The sequence below is a fragment of the Toxorhynchites rutilus genome, chromosome 1 (assembly GCF_029784135.1).
Source record: "Toxorhynchites rutilus septentrionalis strain SRP chromosome 1, ASM2978413v1, whole genome shotgun sequence".
In the NCBI taxonomy this organism is placed as follows: Eukaryota; Metazoa; Arthropoda; class Insecta; order Diptera; family Culicidae; genus Toxorhynchites; species Toxorhynchites rutilus.
In genome coordinates this window covers 29,865,140-29,886,365 of record NC_073744.1, presented here as the reverse complement: position 1 = coordinate 29,886,365, position 21,226 = coordinate 29,865,140, and the positions used below count along the sequence as shown (strand labels likewise).

Below are 21,226 nucleotides of genomic sequence, written 5' to 3'. Positions count from 1 at the left end.
ATATTGAAAGTCTACTGTACTCTAGTGCAAAATAAAATGTCGCTCCTCTTCAATAGTGATAAATAAATTTGGAGCAGCAATTTGCACTATTAATATCATTGATGGAAATCTCAAGTTATGGGTCAAAACAACCCAAAATAAACTCGCTTAAACCCTGTGGGCGATTTATCCCGAACAATACCGAAACACAGTGAACAAAAAATGTGAATTTATACGTATGCGTCCATCGCAAACATTAAGCCGCAAAAACGAAAACAAAAACTGCGTATACGATGACATAATCCTGATTACATCCGCCTAATGTCCGCCACTACCCATCTCGCATCTCGTTTCCCACAACGCCCAAAGCACGTTCCTCATGCCGATAAAAAAAGGCCAATTTTCTTTGTGCCGACATCGCTCTCCACGCATCCGCCGACATCCCCCGGCGGAGTCGCGTTGAAGCCGTTTGTTATTTTAGCCAAGCCGCGGAATGCTTGAAGTTGGAATCGACACCACCATTGGGATCACTAGTGGTGGCTGCTGCGGCGGTATCCGGTTTTGGCGGCGAGCGTCACGTGTGGGACGAGGTATCGGCCAACTAAAAATAATACACCCGAGAGATGAACTCTCGGACCAAAGAAGGCAAGAGTCAACACAATCGAGTCGAAAATTGTACTTTATACCTACTTAAGATGAAAAAAATGAGGTTCCATTCATTTCATTCGGGTTCTCTCTCTGTGTTATGGGAGGATGATATGTTTTTGTTGCCGTTGATGTGTCTTTTTTATAACCTTCAAACTGGAAACACGTTTCTAGCAGTAGGTTATGTTCGGTGGGGTTCGGAAGGTGAGCACGGAATAAAAAAAACACTCGCTTGCCTATTCTATCCGCTCCGCTGGAAGCCACACGCCGCCTCGCGCCTTCCGTTCACATGTGGACTGGTTGAATGAGTTGGGGAATTGGTCCTTCCTGAAGTCGGCGATAAAACAACTCTGCTTCTTTGTTTTCTGCTCTTGCGGTTGTTTATTTCGCTTCTTTTGCTCAAGCTTTACACATCACGAGACACAAGCTCTGGAGTTTTCTCGCGGGAGATATATAGGCCCTACACAAATTATGCTGAAAGCTCTAGCAATTCTAGGAAATATATGGCTTTCGGTGTGATACTCTCGAAAGTGTGCAAACAGTTGGGATTAAGTCGTATGTTTTCCGCCCGAAAAAATTAAAGCCTGTTCCAAAAGGAGTAATACTTGTGCTGAGATACTTTCATTCGAGTGACAATGTCAAAAATATTACTATTTGAAAACCCGATTCAATGGATTCCGTGGTAATGGATTCACGTTTCATCCATTATCACCAAACGTCGAAAGAAGTTTACTCGATTACGCTCCAACAACGCCAAACCGGATGTTCAATCATCAACGCGCCGCTGTTTTTGGTCGACGGTCAGCAAACGCGGCACCCATCGCGCGGATAGCTTTTTCATGTCCAAAAAGTCGTGCAAAATGTATCGCACTCGCACATCGTCGCACTCTTTTGAAATGCCTACGGCCTCAGCTAACTCGCGTAACTTCACTTTACGATCGTTCAAAACAAGTCGATGCACTTGTTCAACGATTTCTGGATTCGTACCAACTTTTGGCCTTCCAGAGTGAGGTACATCTGCAGTGCTTGTACGGCCCATTTTAAATATACTAAATCACTAATAAACCACTGCATTGATTGCTCAGGAGTTTTCCCATCAAAAAACGATGTTTGATCAAAATAGGATATTCCTCTTTTTCCATACGAATACTCAGGTAGTGACACTTAAACTGTAGTTTGTGAACAAATAAACAAAATGTCATGAAACTTCACACATAACCTATTGGCAGATGAACCTCTCGAAATGAATCTTGTTCATTTTCTAGTGGCGCCATCTGTTGAACAATCCCGGGAGTTTTCAGCACATGTAGTATTTGAACGATCGCAACTCTTTTAACAAAGATCTTCTGTATGGTTTCCATTCCAATACAATGTTGACAGCTTTGGGAAATGTTAAAAGTCACACGAATTGAATAATTTTCCTCTTAAAAGTTTCATTTTTCATGTTCCGAAACCTTTCAAATGAAACGCACCTGAGTGGAAGCCATTTACTCTTATTCTGGAATCCGAATGAATCCAAATTATTCGAACCGAACGCAATTAACTTATTACAGCGTTACGTAAAAGTTGAAAAATAGTCTATAGTGAAATTCGAGCGTCAAAGACTTTTGTGACGTGACAACACAATAATGTTGTGTTTTCAGCTCCGTTACAAAACATGCAAATGAATCTTATTTTATAATTTGTGAACAATAGACATAAATTTCAGTATATTCAGTTTTTCAGATATCTTGAAAAAACTTATAATTCTGCACTTCGATGTTCATTTTGCAAATTATATTATATATAACCTTCAAAACTATGAAATAATTTTTTCCATTGTCAATGCCTGTTTATTAATTTTACAAAATAAACAAATATTCACTTGATTAAACGAATACTGAAGGACATTCATTCGAATGAATCAATGATTGTAAAATGTTCCAATAATTAATCCCAAATCGATTAAATGAAAAAAATAGACATCTCTATCTGCTACTCGGCATTGACGGTATTGAGCTCCGTGTTCCATTCCAGTGAAGGAAAAATGATTCTGCATTTCATCCATTTCAAAATTAAAATGAATGAAATACAACTTTTTCGTATCAAATATTAGGTTGGGGAAAAAGTTTTCCATTATAAGCTGGCTTTAGTGATCAATATCTCGCGTAATAACTATCATACAAGTTTAGGCTCGTTGTAAAGGTGATATTTCACACTAAAAAATCCTGCTGCTGTTTTTTGTTTGTTCCATTCAATTGTGAGTTATCGTGTGTTAACAATGGAGGTCATCAAAGAAAAAAATCGGTACATTTTACACTTTTGCTTTTATAAAGGCAAAAATGCAAGCCAGACTGCTGAAATTGTGAATTGCGTTTATGGTGCCAATGCTGAAACAGTGAAATACGTGCAATTTAATTATACTTTTTTTTAAATTTATTTATTTTTTTTTTATTTTTTTTAATTAAATTTTTTTATTTTTTTAAGTGAAATACACTAAATTTAGATCTGCACTGTCAACAAATGGACCGTTTGAAGCTAGCGATTGATCAGAAACGTCCAACGCCAAAACCGGAGGCGTTGTGTTCCATCAGGACAACGCAAGGCCACACCATTCCGGGAGCTTAATTGGATTGTTTTAATGCATCCACCGTATAGTCCGGACGTGGCACCAAGCGATTACCACATTTTTCTCGCATTGTAAAATTCCCAGAGTGATAAGATTGGGATCAAGTGAAGACTATAAAAATCTATTGCTAGAGCTTTTCGCCAATAAGGATTATTACTTCTATGATAGCGACATTATGAAGCTACCATTAGAATGGCAACAAATATTGCAACAAAATGGTGCATATTTGACCCAAATCGGACAAACCGAAGCATATTTTAAATAGTTTTAAATTTCTCCCAAAAATAATCGATAAATTTTTCCCCAACCTAACAGTTCGGCTGAAAGGCTCATAAGGTTGACGTCTAGATGGCGCCTCTTGCAAAAATCTACTTGACTATCACAAAGCACCATCTTTCAATGGATACGTGTCAAAATTTGACAGCAATCGGTCGATTGGTTCGTGAGTTACAGCTTTGAGAGTGAAGCAACTTTTGTTATTGTGAAAAAAAAAAGAAAAAAACACAAATCAATGAAAACGATGGCAAAATTGCATGAATTGCTTCCGCGTATTCTCCAGATCTGGTTCCCAGCGACTATTTTCTGTTCACAGACCTGATGACAATGCTCGCTGGAAAGAAATTTAAGACCGATGATGAAGTGATTACCGAAACTGAGGCCTATTTTGGAAAAACCGAAAGAGTACTATAAAAATGGTATCGAAAAGTTGCAAGATCGCTATAATCGCTGTATCGCCCCCGAAGGCAATGATGTTGAATAATTAAATTGAATTTACAAAAAAAATTGTTTTACTGTGTTACTTAATAAACTTTTCAGTCGAACTGTGAATATGCATTATATGTAATGAATATGTATTATATGTAATGGAATAATTGGAAAAATTTTGAACGAAAACTCTGCGTGACAATGATTTTATACCATAAAGATAATGTTTCATTGGAACTACTAGAAAATTTAGATAAATATACTTGAGTAAGAGTCAGGACTACGTGTTTAAAGTATTCAAATAATATCAAGTAATCATTTTCATTCAAATTCCAACAATTTGAAACTGCCTTTGGGCCTGCTGATCTGACAACGATTAATAAATTTCTCCACAAATACTGATGAATCATTTTGACGTTTGTTTCCCATGGAGGCAATGTTGCCATATTAAGTGGATTGGGTGTCAACCAAACAGATTGCAGAATCTAATATCGAATCCGATCGGATTCCGGGATAAGCATGGTTGAAAAACTCAATCACTCGAAACAACACACACTGGATTAGCAATGAGAAGGAAAATGAATACCCAAACTGATAAAATTCTCGTTCCGATGTACAGAGTTATGTTATATCAAAGTAAAAGAAAAGGATTTTTTGAATGTGTGCTTTCCAAGTTTAAACGTAATTCCAATTTTGGCCGAGAGAGTTCGAATGAATATTGTCGATTTCATGTAATTTCATGTAATCTTTGTAATACATTTTGATCATTTTCGACAGTTTCTAGGTATTTTAATTTTACCTAATCGGCATCAACTTTCGAAAGCATTTGACGCAATAAAATTCCTCTTCTCTTCCCCAACAGAGAGCGATGAGTTATTCTCATCCTCAATTCCATTCGGATTGTAGAGAAGGTTCCACGGCTTCTAAAAAGATTCTGCGGGAACAAGCTTGAGATGTTTATTTTCCTAATGTTTTCATCAAATTCTCTTCCTCGTCCTTGAACTTTTCGGATCCTAAGATTTTTTGTACCGAGTCTTGATAATCTAATGATGTTATATATAAGGTACACCAGGGCAAGTTGAAACACGCGGTAAGTTAGAACGGAAGCCATAACTTTTACTAGGAATGATGGATTGACTTGATATTTTTTCAATGAACAACACGTTTCAACCCACCTTATGACAGTCACTACCAGAACATTGGAATGACCTAACGCAAGCCGCGCTTTTGTTTACTTTTCCTCGTTTGTGAAATCAAAACAAACATTTTTGCGCGCTGATTCAATCGGTCCGAAAAAAAAAATTTTTGAAATAAAATATCGCCAGAATTGCATGTCAGGTAATCAAAAGGGATAATGCTAATGAAAAAATCGTTCTCCATATGGCTCTGAGCATTTCAACTCAACCTATGTTTTTTCAACCCTGGGTTAAGTTGAAACCAGTGAAAATCGACTATTTTTTAAACATTGCTGCATATGCCGGACGTTATTTGTCGGTGATTGCTGTACGAATGAATGATGGTAGATTAAAAAAAAGAATAATTTGTATTTCGTTCCTTACTATGTTCTACATAATTTATGAATACACAGACATGATATAAGCAAAATTTGTTAATTTTGCAACTAGGGGTCTTTCGAATGTCACGCAACGCATTTTTTACTATTTTAGACTCACTCTTCCCTTCATAACATGTAACAAATGGTCATTTGCATGAAAATGTTTCGACTTATTTGGATTTATTTCTAAATAAGTTTCCACAACGCATCCCCTCCACCCTTCCTGAGTGTGTTACGTCATATATTTGAATGATCCCATAAACTTCATTAGTGGTCGTTTAGAGCGGCTCTATTCTGACATGAAAGCGTCTAAAATAGTTTTTTTGTGTGGTAAATTAATTCCTAGTGTCCATTTTGCGTATATCAAACTATTCCCCCAAATCTCACTTGTATCAAACCCCTTTTTCCCAATTGTTCATATGTCAATTCCTTCAATTTTGTGTTTCATAATTCAGTTGTAGATAGTTCGAGAAGCAAAACCGCACATTAAAATCATGATAGTTCCGCGTTTCAACTTACCCCGCTCTACGGAACAACTTGAAATAATGCATATGAAAACTTAACATTTTAAAATTTGATATTTTTTTAATTATCCAGTGTGAATCTCATTTTTTTAATCGAAAGTCATCTGGCATTCCTTGTATATTCTGCAAACAGATCTAAATTTAGTGATTTAGTGATATTTAAAGATAACTTTCGAGTTGAACTTCGAAAAAAAAACCTTTCAACTTGCCTAGGTGTATTGGCATAGGACGATTTAATTGGGTATGTTTTTTTCCGATTGCACTTTCCACTCGCTTCCTCCCCGACGCAACGAGCGATCTTTTTGCCTAAATTCGGGCGTTAGCTCATAATGTGAGTTGATGCGTAAAATGAATTATTCTCCATTTACCGATAATAGGCATTAATTATATATTATATTGTATGTTGTTCAATCAATTTGTGCTCAATTCTTGTGTTTATCGTGTAGGTCTCACCACTAACAATTTGTATAACTGTGGTCCAGGATGTCATAATATCGAGTATGTTGTTTGGTTATGTGAAAATGCAATAAATGAATTTAAATGGCTGCTGATTTAGAAGATCGAAAGGTATACCCACGTAAATCAGATTATGATAGCTTGAGTAGTCGCGATCATACAGGGCTATTAAGTTATCATAAACAATGTTCCGAACAACGTGGTAACGAAGAAGATAATGCTATTTTTATCTATAATATATTTTTGTAGTCATAGATTGATTTTACTCAGGCTTATATTTATGTAGGTCTTAACTATTTAGACTTGTGTTTAAAAATGCTACATGATGCCTTTTGTGTACATTTTTGAACAGAATACGGTACCGAATTCTACCATGTTATGTCATCTAACCCATTTAAAGGATACAAGTACATACAGGAAACGGTTTTTCCAGGGCATCCATTTGTTGTATCAAAAGAGAAAAAAATACAGATTTTTAACAATGAAAAACTCAATTTAAATGCAATTACTACACACAATCACAGTCCTATGTCAAGATCCCGTCCCAGCCCCTAGGGTCAGACCCATAAACTTTTTTTATATAATTTTATATTGATCGACCCGTCTTCAGTTGCCAACTGATCTGCATTTGCATGTGCTCATACAGCTCCGTTCAACCGCCAAAGAGGCAGTAACCAAGGAAAGTGAAGTGGAAGGTAAAACGTAATGTCAGAATTACCGTTCGGACGTATCCCGTAAGTTTGAATTTATTTACATAGATGGTATCCAAACAACACTAAACATTGACTACAGTGTCGCCGGCACGGTTGATTGCCGTCATGAACAAGCACAAAAAACAAAGCTGCAAATTATGCGCCAGTGGCGGTACCACGATCAAAGCATTCCCTGAACAAATCATCACATTAGCCGAGCCAGCTGGCGGAACATATGCTTAAAAATACTATGTTAGTATTTTCAACGACAACTGTTTATTTATTATTTTACTGCTTCAAATACCTCCAAGCGTCACGCTCTCGTTTTCGAAACTTTGAACATACACCCCAGCACAGAAATGAAAGACGCAGTCCTATGTCAAAACGCAACAACGAAACAAGAGACATTCTTGCGTTCATCGCTTACACCACCGCATAAAGGCACCCGATTTTCGACCAGCATAAAACGAACGATAAGAACGAGAGAAATTTTCTCCGCAAAACCATGCAGCGGGATGTGGTGTTGAGCCGAGCATGCAAATTATGCTGCAGCGCACCCATACGAAGCGTAAATGAGAAACGTCCTCAACTGTTGACAGAAGCATGTTGTCGCTGCTGCTGCTATTCCACCAGAGCATTCTTTGCCTGAACAAAGAACGATTGAAAACATGTTGAGTCCCTCTTCGGTATCAGAGAAGCAGCAGGCAAACAACCAGCTTATGAGTCGCCACGAACAGAGTTTCCGAAGCGGTAAATACCATAAACGTACATCATCACGCTCGTTCACGTACACCGAGATACGTATCGTCTCTGAATTCATGCCATGGGCGGTTGTTGCCTTGTGTTGGTGGCAGCATAGATCGGAAGTGTTGCCACCTGGATTGGCGCGTGACGGATGGGTACGATAGTACCATAGACCCGTCTTGGGTACGATTTTGATTGATTTCTGTACACTTAGAAAAATCCTCGGTCGAAAACTACCAAATACATTTGGAAATGCAAAATTAGTAGAATGTACAAATTTTTTGTACATATTGTCAACAAACCCGCATCCCTACCAGAGATTAGTATATTTTACTCGATAACATTAGTATGCTTGGATATTGTCATATCTGAAAAGTGGTGTGAAAAGCGCGTATTTACCATTTTAATTGTTCCCATAAGGCAATACGGAGGTATAATAAGGATATAATTCTGATACGTGCATTTTCGGCGAGAAAATGTAGCCCATATTGGGCTTCCGAATCATGGTTCTGCTTGACATATGTGTTTATTAGTACGGTCGAAAATGACTATAGATTGGTAGTGTTTACCAAAAAAACGTTATATTTACTAATTATTTCTCTCAGTGCACATACGTATTTCAGATAATACTCGCGTAACTTTTGAAAAGGTCTTATGTAACAATTGTAAACAAATCGAGTTAATGGATGCACACTATTAGTTTTCAATCATTGAATGTATTGCGAAAACAATCGTTCAAGTATCTGTCCTCTTCACCTTTCAATCGCCGATACAAAAAATGTCCAATGTACAAATTTGGATTTTAAGCACTCGACTGTTACTTCGGACGCCACTTTCCTCCGACGCCCAAATATGTCCGTAGTAAAAAGAAATCAAAACAACTCGAAGTTGTACTTCGTTCGTTTTGAGTTTTTGTTTCTTTCGGACGTTATTATCGTTATAAGCGCAGTTCGACGAAAGATAACAATAATGATCTGTCTTTAGCACGTAGTGCAGGTATTTTGATTGTTTTTCAGTAGTTGTTTTTAAATGCTTATCGTGCAATGTAATTTGTGCAATATACAAACGCACCAGTCGAAACGTTCGATGTGACATTTTTCGCTACGAGGCTTCAACTTTAAGCTAAAATCACGGAGCAACCGTTACGATTGGTTATTCAGAGTTTCATATTAAATGCTAGTGGTGAAAGTAGTGACAAAGATCGATTCCTTTTAAAACAATTCGTAGAACAATGTTCCGGTCTTTAACTTCGTTTTTCTCGAGTTGACGTAAATTTTACTTAGGATCTTTTCAAAAGTTGCGCGAGGATTCAAGATTTAAGGTGACCGTACACTATTTACCCAGAGCAAATAAGTGACACGTTAATCAAATTTTAGCTACCAAAAAATGCTAAGATTTGGCTTCGATCAAATTGCGTATAAGCACCCTAAAGGTGGCCGTACACGTTTTGTCCGGAAGTCAAATATTAAACACTTTTTGACAGAAGAAGTTTGGCTTAGATTTGGTACAAACACTTTTGTTTTGTTTGTCACTCTACAGTTATCATCATTGGCAATCAATGTCAAACATTAAACATGGAAAAAACTCGACTGAAATATTTTAGATAACCTAATGTACCGACAGGTTTGACGAACAGACTGAAAAATAAATTTTAGGCGTCCAATAACTGAATATTTGCTTGTCGTGTTTTGTGTCGAATATATTTGATCAGTACATGTTGATCAAATTTTTATCTGTCAAAGAGAGTCAAATATTTGGGTTCGGTCAAACAGTGTATGAGCACTCTTAGAGTTATGGAATTAAAACTATTGTACAGAAACTAGTTGACCAGGCAAACGTTGTTCTGTCATAAAAAAAAATTTCTTGTGAATATTTTGATTGTGAAAAAAAAAAAAACAAATGTATTTCACTCAGGTGTGTTCGAATGTTTGAAAGATCTATAAAATTAATCGAATGTGATTGATAAAAAAGAACGAATGAACGATTTGAACGAAAGTGTGAACGGCCGGAAATGACGGTGCGCGTTGTCATTCGATGTACAAACAGGAAACCACGGCAGTGTAACTCCATACAAATCACTCGTCGAAAAGTGTCTCCCTTTTCACCGCTTGTTTACATCGACGATTTTTTCCTCTATGTTTCGTAGGGGAGTGTATGCAAAACTGACAGATTTCTACCACGAGGGATTTAATGCACAGTCGAAAGGTGGGAATTTCATGTTTATAAATGAATCATCGTACGATTTAATTAAATGCATAAAAGTTGTCAACACATTCTTTATTATAGAGACTTTCAGCCGTAGGCTGGTTCATTTTGTTGTTACACAACTGGAGTAAAGGTGGCCGTACACTGTTTGCCCGGAGGTCAAATATTTGATATTTTTTGACAGATAAGGTTTGATTTGATTTTGTACAAATATACTATTTTGTTTGCCACTCTTCAATTTTCAACAGTAGTAAACAATATCAAACACTGAACATGGAAAAAATCAACTGAAATATTCAAGGTAACCTAACCATGTACCGACAGGTTCGAAGAACAGACTGAAAAAATATTTTAGGCATCCAATAATCGAATATGTGCTTGTCGTGTTTTGTGTAGAAAATGTTTGATCAGTATCAAATTTTATCTGTCAAAAAGAGTCAAATATTTGGCTTCGGTCAAACAGTGTATGAGCACCCTAAGGCACATCTTTGAATTTGAACAAAGATTGATATGCTATTTCCAGCATTTGTTGATGTTTATTGCGCGATTTGGTTTCTGGGTAAGTTATTTGAAACAAAGGTTTCATGTAATGATTTTATTTTTAAATTTGTATTCACAAACATATAAGTATGGCTAATATGAATTGATTTTTTATACGCGATTCTCTCGAAATTATTTTAAGTTTGCGAATGCGCGTGCGGTTGTGACGAGCCTGCAACGATGAAAGGGCAATCATTTTTCACGTGATTCACTCGAAGTTATGCGATTTGCTCAAACTTACACGATTTTTTGCGCGACTTTTTTTCATTTAAAAAAAAATGTTTTTTTTTAATTTGAAAAAATAGACTTGTTTCGCGAGCGGATGCGAAGGTAAATTTTGTATTATACATTCTTTCTTCCAACTTCGTTCCCATGAATGTTGTATGTAACACAAACTTGCGTGTAATAATTCGTTCTATCAATCAAATTAGCAAGATGTTGAAGTAATCAGAAGCAAGATTCTATGCATCTCCCAAATTTCATGCAAGATTTCATCAAAGCAACGAGGCAACCAAGTGCAAGTGTAAGTGCAAGTGATCACCGTATGGGTGATCGTTTGTTAATTCGGCCGGAAAACCAATGCAATTAACAATTTTTTCTCACTAACTGGACTGCATAACAACGAAAGCAATACTTCAAATTCAAGACGACATCTATTATTGATATATAACTGCGTTGCAGCTCAGTTAACGTATGCCCTGTTATAGATAAGTCCAGTAGAAGATAGTTCAGTTAGCGAATGCCTTCTATATATGACGGGGCGACGAACATGTTAAGCGAGTGTCTTCCGGGCTGCGGCAACATGAGCAATTGTACAGCGAAAAATGATATCAATACTAGGAAGATGACAGCGATTATTATGCGAGAACTTATTGAGATCGGCATTATATTGCATCACAAAAATGAAACGATATGAAATATTAATTATCTTCATGACTCATATTCATAATTCTCAATGACTCAATTCCTTCTATGGTAGATTGAGCAGTAGAACCAATACGACTTGATTGTAGTAGTCTACAAACGAACATTATTTCACCGAAAAACTACTGCTCCCGATGCGTAATAATAAGAATAAGACAATGATAAAAAACAATACCATAGCTATCCATTAAAAATAAAGCAACTTCATGATTTCATGTGTATTTTACCTCAAAATATCACGAAATCGTGAGTATTTTAAAACTGTTTTCTATGTCTTCCCTATAAATTTTAGATTCAATGTAATCAATAACGATATATTGTTTTTTGTTTATCGATCCACATATACTTCCCACCAGTCTTCCGAAAAACACTTACACATGTCCACGCGATGTGAAAATTCCATGTTTTTGTTTGAATTCGAATATGATTCTCGCTAGTGTTGAGTGTCTATCCCCAACACGAACAATGATACACAAACATAGACATGTGAAAACAAACACGATGTTTATAATTCAAGAACATCATGTACAAACATATCACCCGATGTCGCAATATTCATTGTTTTCGTTTCGTTTCTTTTCATACACGGAAAGAAATTATTCATCCCAAAACATTTCTTCGTAGAATACTTTTTCACAGAAACGAACTTGAAATTTAGTTCGCATTTCAAAAATTGCACGAACTAAGAGGCTATAAGTTCATGCACCAAAATATATATTTTTATTAAGGCTCATATGGCGTCAGCCTAACGAGGCCGGGAGTTCAATGTTTTGACATTGTTTGCTTACAACTATGTTAGTAATATGTAACCGATTACTCGCGGTTGGCTCGAGGTTAGTATTATGCCGGCGCTACACGATTCGTCCAACGTTTCACTCGAATGTTGGACTCAAACATTTGACTCGATGAATCGACAAATGTTGTGACTAATGTGCTGCTACACATGTTCGATTCAATGCAATCGGTACAAACAATAGGCGAATCGAATGTTTATTGTTTTATTTACCATCAAAAACGTTAGGAAACTGGATGACAATGCGAGTATTGAAATTGCTACCGTAGCAATTGCACTGATATTGGGCTGTAAATTAAAAATGATTGAAATCAACATTATTAAACTGCAATATTTTGCCGAATATTTTGAATTTTATGAATCAATTTCATAGTTCCTTCATCTAAAATTTGTAAACAAACCAATCTGTCAAAGATAGATTTGGACGAATCGTGTAGCGAATCGTGTCGAATCAACGAATGACAAAAATCCTTTGAATCGTGCCATTCGCGTTGGACGGTAATCCACAACGAACGGATTACCTTCCAACGCGAATATTCGACACTCGACATTGGAGGTTCGTAGCTCGTCAGTCGACTACACGATGCGTCGAATCATTGAGCGTCCAGCATTCGAGGGTGTTCGTAGCATCGTGTAGCGCTGGCTTTACAAGTGTGCTCATAATTAGGATGTTGCAGTCTTCAGTGCTCTGTACGTGTGCCCGACATGGGATACTTCCTATTGGGATGCAGCTGACCGTTAATCAGCAACGACCCCCTAGTCTGCACCCCATATCTAGCGTGGTGCGTCTTTTTCGACTCGAGGAATCCAGGATAGAATGATCACTAGCCGGCGCAATCATCAGCTGGTGTAGAGTTGTCATGAGCGGTACAACCTTTGGCTCTTGTTGAATCATCAGTGGACTGCACAACCTTCGGCCCGTGTATCTGTAAAGAGTGTGTTGCCGCGACTAAGTAAAAGTTTATAGATCATTCATGCACATTTTGCAAGTCTGATTAAATAATCCTTGGTTTCGTCCAAAGAAAACATTCTCTGAATAGAAAGAAGCTTTCTATTTTTTTTTTGCGTGCATGTTGGCAATTAAAGTCTGGGGAGCGGGCGACGTCGTACAAATGCTGACCAAAAAAATAAATACCCAAAAATTAGTTTTAGATGCAATCTTCAGCGGCACACAGCAGAACCAGCAGAGAAATTTCAGCGGCTAAAACACACCATTAATTTCTCGATGTTATCACAAACTGAATGAAGGAAAAAACTAAAAGCTACACTTACACTGCACTACATATGCTACATATGTGTGCATGCGATTGCATCATCCTTTCTTCTCCTCTTCTCCGCTCGTTTTATAGCTCGGGTCGCGATCGTCGCGAACAAGCAGTATTGGCCATTTGTATTCAAAGATCCAGCCAAAATTGTTGCTCCCGTGGTCGAGTGGTTAGCGGCACGCCTAACATGTCACTACTGAATAATTCAATTTCAGTACTTGTTCAAATAGCTAATAATAGCGAATGTTACATGAATTCAATATATACATTGATGCGTGCACTAAATAATGATATCAAATGTGAAAAACTCTCATATCAATCGATGTTTATTTTGTTCAGAACAGAAAAAGAGGTTTATTTTATTTGCCCAATATTTTTGATGAAGCACCCATTGTCATGAAAGGAAAGCATTTTTTCCATGTCAACATACCAACACACCACGCGTTGAGTGGTGGTGGTGTGGTGTCCGATTCGCTTCTTCTACTCTACGCACTGCTGGTGCTTGGGGTGAAAATGCAAGAGAAACTGTACACCATGTTCGAACATCATGTGAAACATTGGGATTAAACAACGTATGTCCAAACATACCACGAATACAAACATGTCACATTTTCTAACATAGGTACGAAAAAATCATGTTTGTACTCAAACACAAAACTGTGAACAGCAGCGTGGACATGTTTATTCCGGACGCAGTGTTTTTTGTGAAACATGGAAGACTGCTTCCCACTGATATTCATTAATCACTTTCAGTTAGACATTCTTGCCAGAAGCTTATTTTCTTTTTTTGTTCGTTACTAACCTTTTGTAGGTTATAAGTACATACAACAAATGGCCCTTTTCAGGACTACTATTTAGAGTTTCAAAAGAATTAAACTAACAGTTTTCTGAAAGAATATTACGATGTTTCAATGTCCAATGCTATTAATCATGAAGATCATTTAAAAAGCGACAAGATTTATTAGGTTGGACTAGTAGCAGTAGAAATTATCAGTACAATGGATAGCGAAAGGCAGATCATTTCAAAGGATATTTGTCGCAGTTTTTTCGTGGAGCTGGTTAAGCAAATGAGAAAAAGATTCGATTTTGATGATTCGACGCTCAAGGCTGCGCCAATGTTAAATCCCGTAAACTTTTTTATGTGCAGGGATAGTGGACAAAAATTGGATGGCGTAAAAGAATTGACGGTTCGCTCGCATTTCGGCGCTTCAATATCTTATTTGTAACGTTCTCACTATGCCTCACTTTTCGGCAACGGCAACTGTTTTTTCTGAATATAACCAGAACAAAAATATGCTTCGGAATTGGCTCAGCAACAATACGATGAATGCTATTTTGAGATCAAAAGATTTGATCAAACATCGTAGCAACAGCTCGAAAATTTTCATAAATGATAGTATCCAATTTAGATTCAGAAAAACTATGTAAAAGCATCATCAAACACACGAATGACTTGCAAATGTAAATGTAGTATTTGTAATAAACAAATGAATTTATTTACGTGCTTCTTTTTTTTCTACAACGAATATTTTTGATAGTACAGATTTTTGGAAGAAAAGTACAGATGAGAAAGATTTAACCCTTCTGGTTCAGGTCAAAATGTGGCAACACTGTTCACAGTAATGTTCGGGTGATGGTACACGTCATTTTGATCTACTCGAATGATATGATTACTTAACGGTTTATTTCGTCATTTTATGAACTACAAATAAATACTACAAATACTTTTTGTACACGTGGTATGTGGACGGCCCCTTAGTGTATGCTAATTATTATTCAGAAATATTAAATACGAGTAGAGTAAATGATATTGGTTTGTCCGAATTGGGGTGTTTTTACGCAACTAGTAAATGCAAATCGATTTTTCTTCATGAAAATCACATATAATTGATACCAGTTTGGGTTTGATGAAAAGTCTCTAGTTGCTAATACTACCATAAGGTGTTGAAATTATTCAAATTTTTATGTTTTTTAACGATTTTCCTCAAAGAGGAATTATGATCATGGTTTGACCACCTCTGATCATGGTTTCTCCAAAAAATGATCATGGTTTGTCCGGTTTTAGAGATAACCATTTTTGAATGAAAACATTTTTTTTTTCTTTATTATAGTGACTTTCAACACATTTCGGCTGATTCGTCACTTTCACTTCCATTTTTGAAAGAATGTCGGGAGTGAGAATTGAACTCGTGATCTCTGCGTGAGAGGTATGGATGGTACCACTACGCTAGATCGCCTCCGCTATATGAAAACATTCGAATTTTCATGTAGATGTTGCATTTATCATTGCTTGAGTTTACTGTCATCATATTGATTCATTCATAATTTAAGCTTTCTTCAGAATATTGTCTTTTCTTTCTCAACACAGAAAAAACTATATATCTGCTATGCGCGAGGGCACAAAAAAACAAAATTGAATTAGACAACTCATGATCAGAATTGAGTTCATCAAAGTGCGTTAATTTAATGGTTTAGCTATGTAAATACGATACAAATGGTGTGCAAGCATGATGTTTACAATATTTGTAAGTGTTATAATCCAGAAAAGGTCTGAATACGTGCCAAATAATCATCTGGTGATCGATTAAAAGTTAGTTCAAATGAGGGGCGCATTGACACACATAGAAGGTGTATTTTGTGATTCCGTAAAAATATACTATAAAACTACTGTAAATCATGAAAAAGACAATTTTATGTATATGTTTTGAAACATTCGATTTGATTTGACAAAGGTGTGCTAAATTAGAGCATTCGAAAAAAGCGGATGAACCATTATCATATTTTCGCTGGACAAACCAAAATCATTTACCTTAATAAAAATTTTTGCTCACGCTTTTGTTTGCTATTTGGTATCGGAAAATGTTGACATGAAAACATTTCACCAATAATGAATATTAGCGCTCATTACCACGTACCAGTTCGCTGCTGGGAACACTGGGCGCCCTCATAACATTGTCCCGAAAACGATCTCTCGAGCCAACAGAGCTCGACGACGATGACAACGAATCGCTCTGCCGTCGTATACACCGGCTGCCAAGTAATGGCTTTCCCAATGCCCCTTGCTTTGCTCTCTGTGTGAAATCGTTCGCTGAAAGCAAAGCTACTGCTGCTGTTGCTTCTGCAGTCATCAACACGGTGCTGTGGTATTGGTGGAATCATTCCTCTTTCAGCTCTACGGGCTCTGCGTACACTTATGCACACTATCAAATCCCCCATATTTTGTGTATGGCGATATGCAGCAGTACAACACACTCGGCAACACTTCGCCAGTTCATTTGTATGTCCCGTGTAAAACTTAAAACTTGTTCGAATGCGAAAAAAAGAGGTTGATTTCCGTTCGGACGCTGGTTAATCTTTCATAAATTTGCGTTCCTTAGTTAAGTCGGTTCGGAGTATATTTGAGTTGTTTGTGAAAAGTGGCGTTTCGAAAGTAGCGGTGCCGTTTAACCTCCCCGAAGTGCTCGTCCGTATATTTCCGGTCCGTGCAATCTCCCGTGTGAAAGTGTTATTCGTGGTTTCGTGTGGTATTGAAACAGGCAGAGAAGAGTGTGGTGATTGGCTTTACGAAGCGTAGTGAAACTTTTTTTTTTCGAGCCAAGCAAATAGTTGTTGAGCTCGGAGCTAATCTCGGACATCTTGCCTTCCTGGCGTGTGTGTGGTGATTGTAGTGAGGCAGGATTCTTCCTTCGCCAATCAAGGTGCCCAAGTTTTGCAGCGGTGACAGCGGAACGAATCCACAAAATTTCCATCCATCTCGTGGCATCGCAAACACTTCCTTTGTGCCCGAATACAGAAAGAGAGAGGAACGATCCAGAGTGTGTACCCGTACTCACCCCCGGTTCCCAGAGAATACACTATCAAAACACAGGCAGCTGCGGTACAATCAAATGGTAAGTCGACCCGCATCCTTTTTGCCCTGCTGCATGCACTATTTGACAGTTCTAGCTAATATCAAAACGCGGCTTATTTGTAAAGATAAACAGCTGAATGACGATAGAGCGAGCAGTCAGTCATCGGGGGTTGGTTACGCGCCGCGCCAATGATAGCGACGGTGCGATTATGATGATGATGATAGGGGTATAAACTTCGTCGTGGGACTGTTTTTAGGGCCGCCGAGGAGAACTCTCATGGTTGCTGATTTCATGATGCTCTAGGGTGGCACTACCTGGGCACGGGTAATATATTGTTGTCTCACCGCACATAACCTAGCTATTTTGACAAAGCATCAGAGGTGAGCAGGGCTGCCAGATACTATGATGGTACATACCCTTAGAAAAATCCTCGGTCGAAAACTACTAAATACATTTGGTAATGCAAAATTAGTAGAATGTACAAATTTTTTTGTACATATTGTCAACAAACCCGCATCCCTACCAGAGATTAGTATATTTTACTCGATAACATTAGTAGGCTTGTATATTGTCATATCTGAAAATTGGTGAGAAAAGCGCGTATTAACAATTTTCATTGTTCCCATAAGGCAATACGGAGGTATAATAAGGATATAATTCTGATACGTGCATTTTCGGCGAGAAAATGTAGCCGATATTGGGCTTCCGAATCATGGTTCTGCTTGACATATGTGTTTATTAGTACGGTCGAAAATGACTATAGATTGGTAGTATTTACCAAAAAATTCGTTATATTTACTAATTATTTCTCTCAGTGTAAATGTTGAAGTTGACCTATAATGAATAAGTACAGTAAAACCTGTTTTTGTGCGGCTTTTTTATGCGATCGCGTTGTTTTTTCATGTGAAGAGAAATTGTGTAGAGGAATCAGGGTGAAACCGACACCCAAAGGATTTCCACATATGTTGAAGAACAGATGTTTCTTTGTCTCCAAATCATAACAGAACCTCTCTTAAACTCTACATAAAGCATTCTACAGAATTTGCTTTATGTCAATAAATAAGAATGAAACTCGCAGGTGCATGACACGATTATCGCTATCTCACTCTACCTACCGTCACCGCCTATCACACCATCCGTCTGCTGTAAAAGTTCATCATCGACATCACGATATGTCAGATGGTGGTAAATTGGTAATTCGCGATGACGTCGACGTCTGGTGGCGACTTCAATTTAGAGCCATAATTTGGGTCCCAAAATCGTTAGTGTAATCTCTACCAGATTAGAAGACACGGAGCCGGTTTTCAAATTTTAAAATTTGAATGAAAATTTTCACATTATGTTATTTAATTATTAGAAACACATATTTCTGACTTTCGTTCATCCATATGGTCATACAATTCCAACATTGTTGCTGATTTTTTTCTCTATAATATAAAATTGTCTTCATAAACAATTTTCGTATGAGACTTTTTCCCCACCTGCAAACAAAAATGTTTTTAATTTAAACAGAATACTAATTTGATATGGAAAAGCAAATTTTCATTCATAATTTTAATTTTGAAAACGTTCACTCCGACTGAAAATCAGCTGTTCTTTGACGCTCCCCTAAACTAGTAAATGAAGCTCACTGCCGTCAACGCGGATCGCTGTTTTGAAGAAAACAAATACTTCTGACGTGTGAGATGTTGGCACCAACAACATGGCGGGTGCCATACGGCTGGAAACTCGAATTTCAACAGAATACAAAAATTGGTGTTTGGTGTTGGTGGAATGAATGTCAAGGTGAAACCGACACCTTGAGAAAAACTCGAGGTGGGTTACATCTGTAATATTACCGCATGGTAGACGTAGGACTATCGTCGGCTTAGGCCGAGGTGACATTGGATCGGAGTACGCACGAAAATTTGGTTGTACGATAACTGACGAAAAAAACAAAACAATCAATTTTGTTCGCTAGAAGCTGAGGAATTCGAATGAAGCAATGGGGAAGCAATGTAACCACGCCAATACAATTATATGTACAGGGAAACTTCGATATAACGTACCCTCGTTATAACGTACCCTCGATATAACGTCACTCGATATAACGTACACATTTCCAAAGTGTAAAGGAAATTTTTTTTCAATATTTTTTTTCTGATAAAACAATGAATTACCTGTATTGTGATGCTAAAACAAGTTTTGTACCTTCAATAAATCCCGAAATACAGCTGGTTTTGTGATTCCGGATTCTACATGAATCAAGCTTTAATCAACAGTACGAAGGAAAACATCATGAGAAAGGCTGGCTTCGTCTTCTGATTGAAGTTATTCATTAACTTTACTAAAACAGCAACACAATAATGTATTATAGACTACGTTTGCGAGTACTTTATTATGCTTCGATATAACGTACAATTCGTTACAACGTACAATTTTGAAAGTGAAATGTACGTTATATCGAAGTTTACCTGTAGTTGTTTTCTTTTCACGATTGCATGTGTTTCGTGCGGCCACATTTTCGTAATAAGCTGCAAGCAGTGTCTGCGCGGTCTTAGTAATCATGTGTTCGAAGTTGCATCAAAATCAATTCACAATGAATGAATCAATGGATATTTTGAGAATTTTGCTGAAAGATCTTGTGTGTGAGTGGATGAATATAAGTATTGAAATATAATTGATACAGGGAAATGCATAAAATTCGACTCTCTCAAACTGACTGGTGATTCTGAAAAGAATCTATGGGTGACTTTGTAGAAGCAACCGAAGATGATTAATTTTTGTTCTCGTGAATTTCATACACGAGATTTGTGTCTGTAATGCCAATATGTGTCCCTTCTTCTAGACATTTACTGCCACCACAGACGATTTTTTATTTGTTCCAAACGACTATCTATATATAAAAAAAATGTAAGGCAAAATCTGTTGGTAAGCGGAAAACCCGAAGAAGGGATGGTCCGATCTTAGCCTTCTTTATTTTGTTGTATTCGTCTCTTCCCGTAGTTCAATATAGTGGAGAGAAAAACCGGAAAATTTTCGGAAAACTCTGAAGGAAGGTCGGAAAATTCGGAAAATTGAATTCCCACATGTTCGAAAATAACATCATAATAAGCGTTGTTAGTCCATTCGATGTTTGCGCTATCGAAATTGATCTTTGTTCGTAAGTGGAAATGGATTTTCAGGCGAAATAACGCATTTCGATATGTTATATCTATATAAATAAAAATGTAAAGCAAAATCTGTTGCTAAGCGGAAAACCCGAGGAAGGAATCAATTTGAGTCATCTATATTTCGTTGTATTCGTCTTTTCCCGTAGATCAATATAGTGGAGAGAAAAATCGAAAAATTGAATTCCCATATGTTCTACAATTAGCTAAGCGTTGTTAGTCCTTTTGATGTTGGTGCTAACGAAATTGATTTTTGTTCGAAAGTGGAAAAGGATTTTCAGACGGAATAACGCATTCCTATACCTTCTATCTATATAAACAAAAATGGAAGGCCAAATGTGTTGGTGTGCCCTAAACCCGAGGAAGGAATGGTCCGATTTGAGCTGTCTGTATTTCGTAATATTCTCTGTATCAAACATGTATTCCAAGCAACGGAGAAACATGTTATTTCCAAATGCTTGAAGAATCTTGAACGAGAATTGTGCTGAAAATAATTTTATATTATAGGGACGAATTTTTGTAGAAGAACTATACAATTTATAGTAAAACGAAATTAAAAAGGGTCAAAGCGTAATCAATTAATGAAGAGTT

At 37.2% G+C, this 21,226-nt stretch overlaps 2 protein-coding genes across 3 annotated transcripts in view; both read left to right on the top strand.

The window, feature by feature from the left end:
- LOC129762793 (uncharacterized) overlaps positions 1-21,226 on the top strand; it is a 366,458-nt gene that overhangs the window by 8,408 nt on the left and 336,824 nt on the right. The window lies entirely within an intron of this gene.
- Positions 16,728-21,226, top strand: part of LOC129762794 (uncharacterized) — a 109,756-nt gene continuing 105,257 nt past the window's right edge. For both annotated transcript variants that reach the window (XR_008740718.1, XM_055761334.1), the window contains exon 1: positions 16,728-17,525. The gene's annotated coding sequence lies outside the window, so the exon portion shown is untranslated. The remainder of the gene's footprint in view (positions 17,526-21,226) is intronic.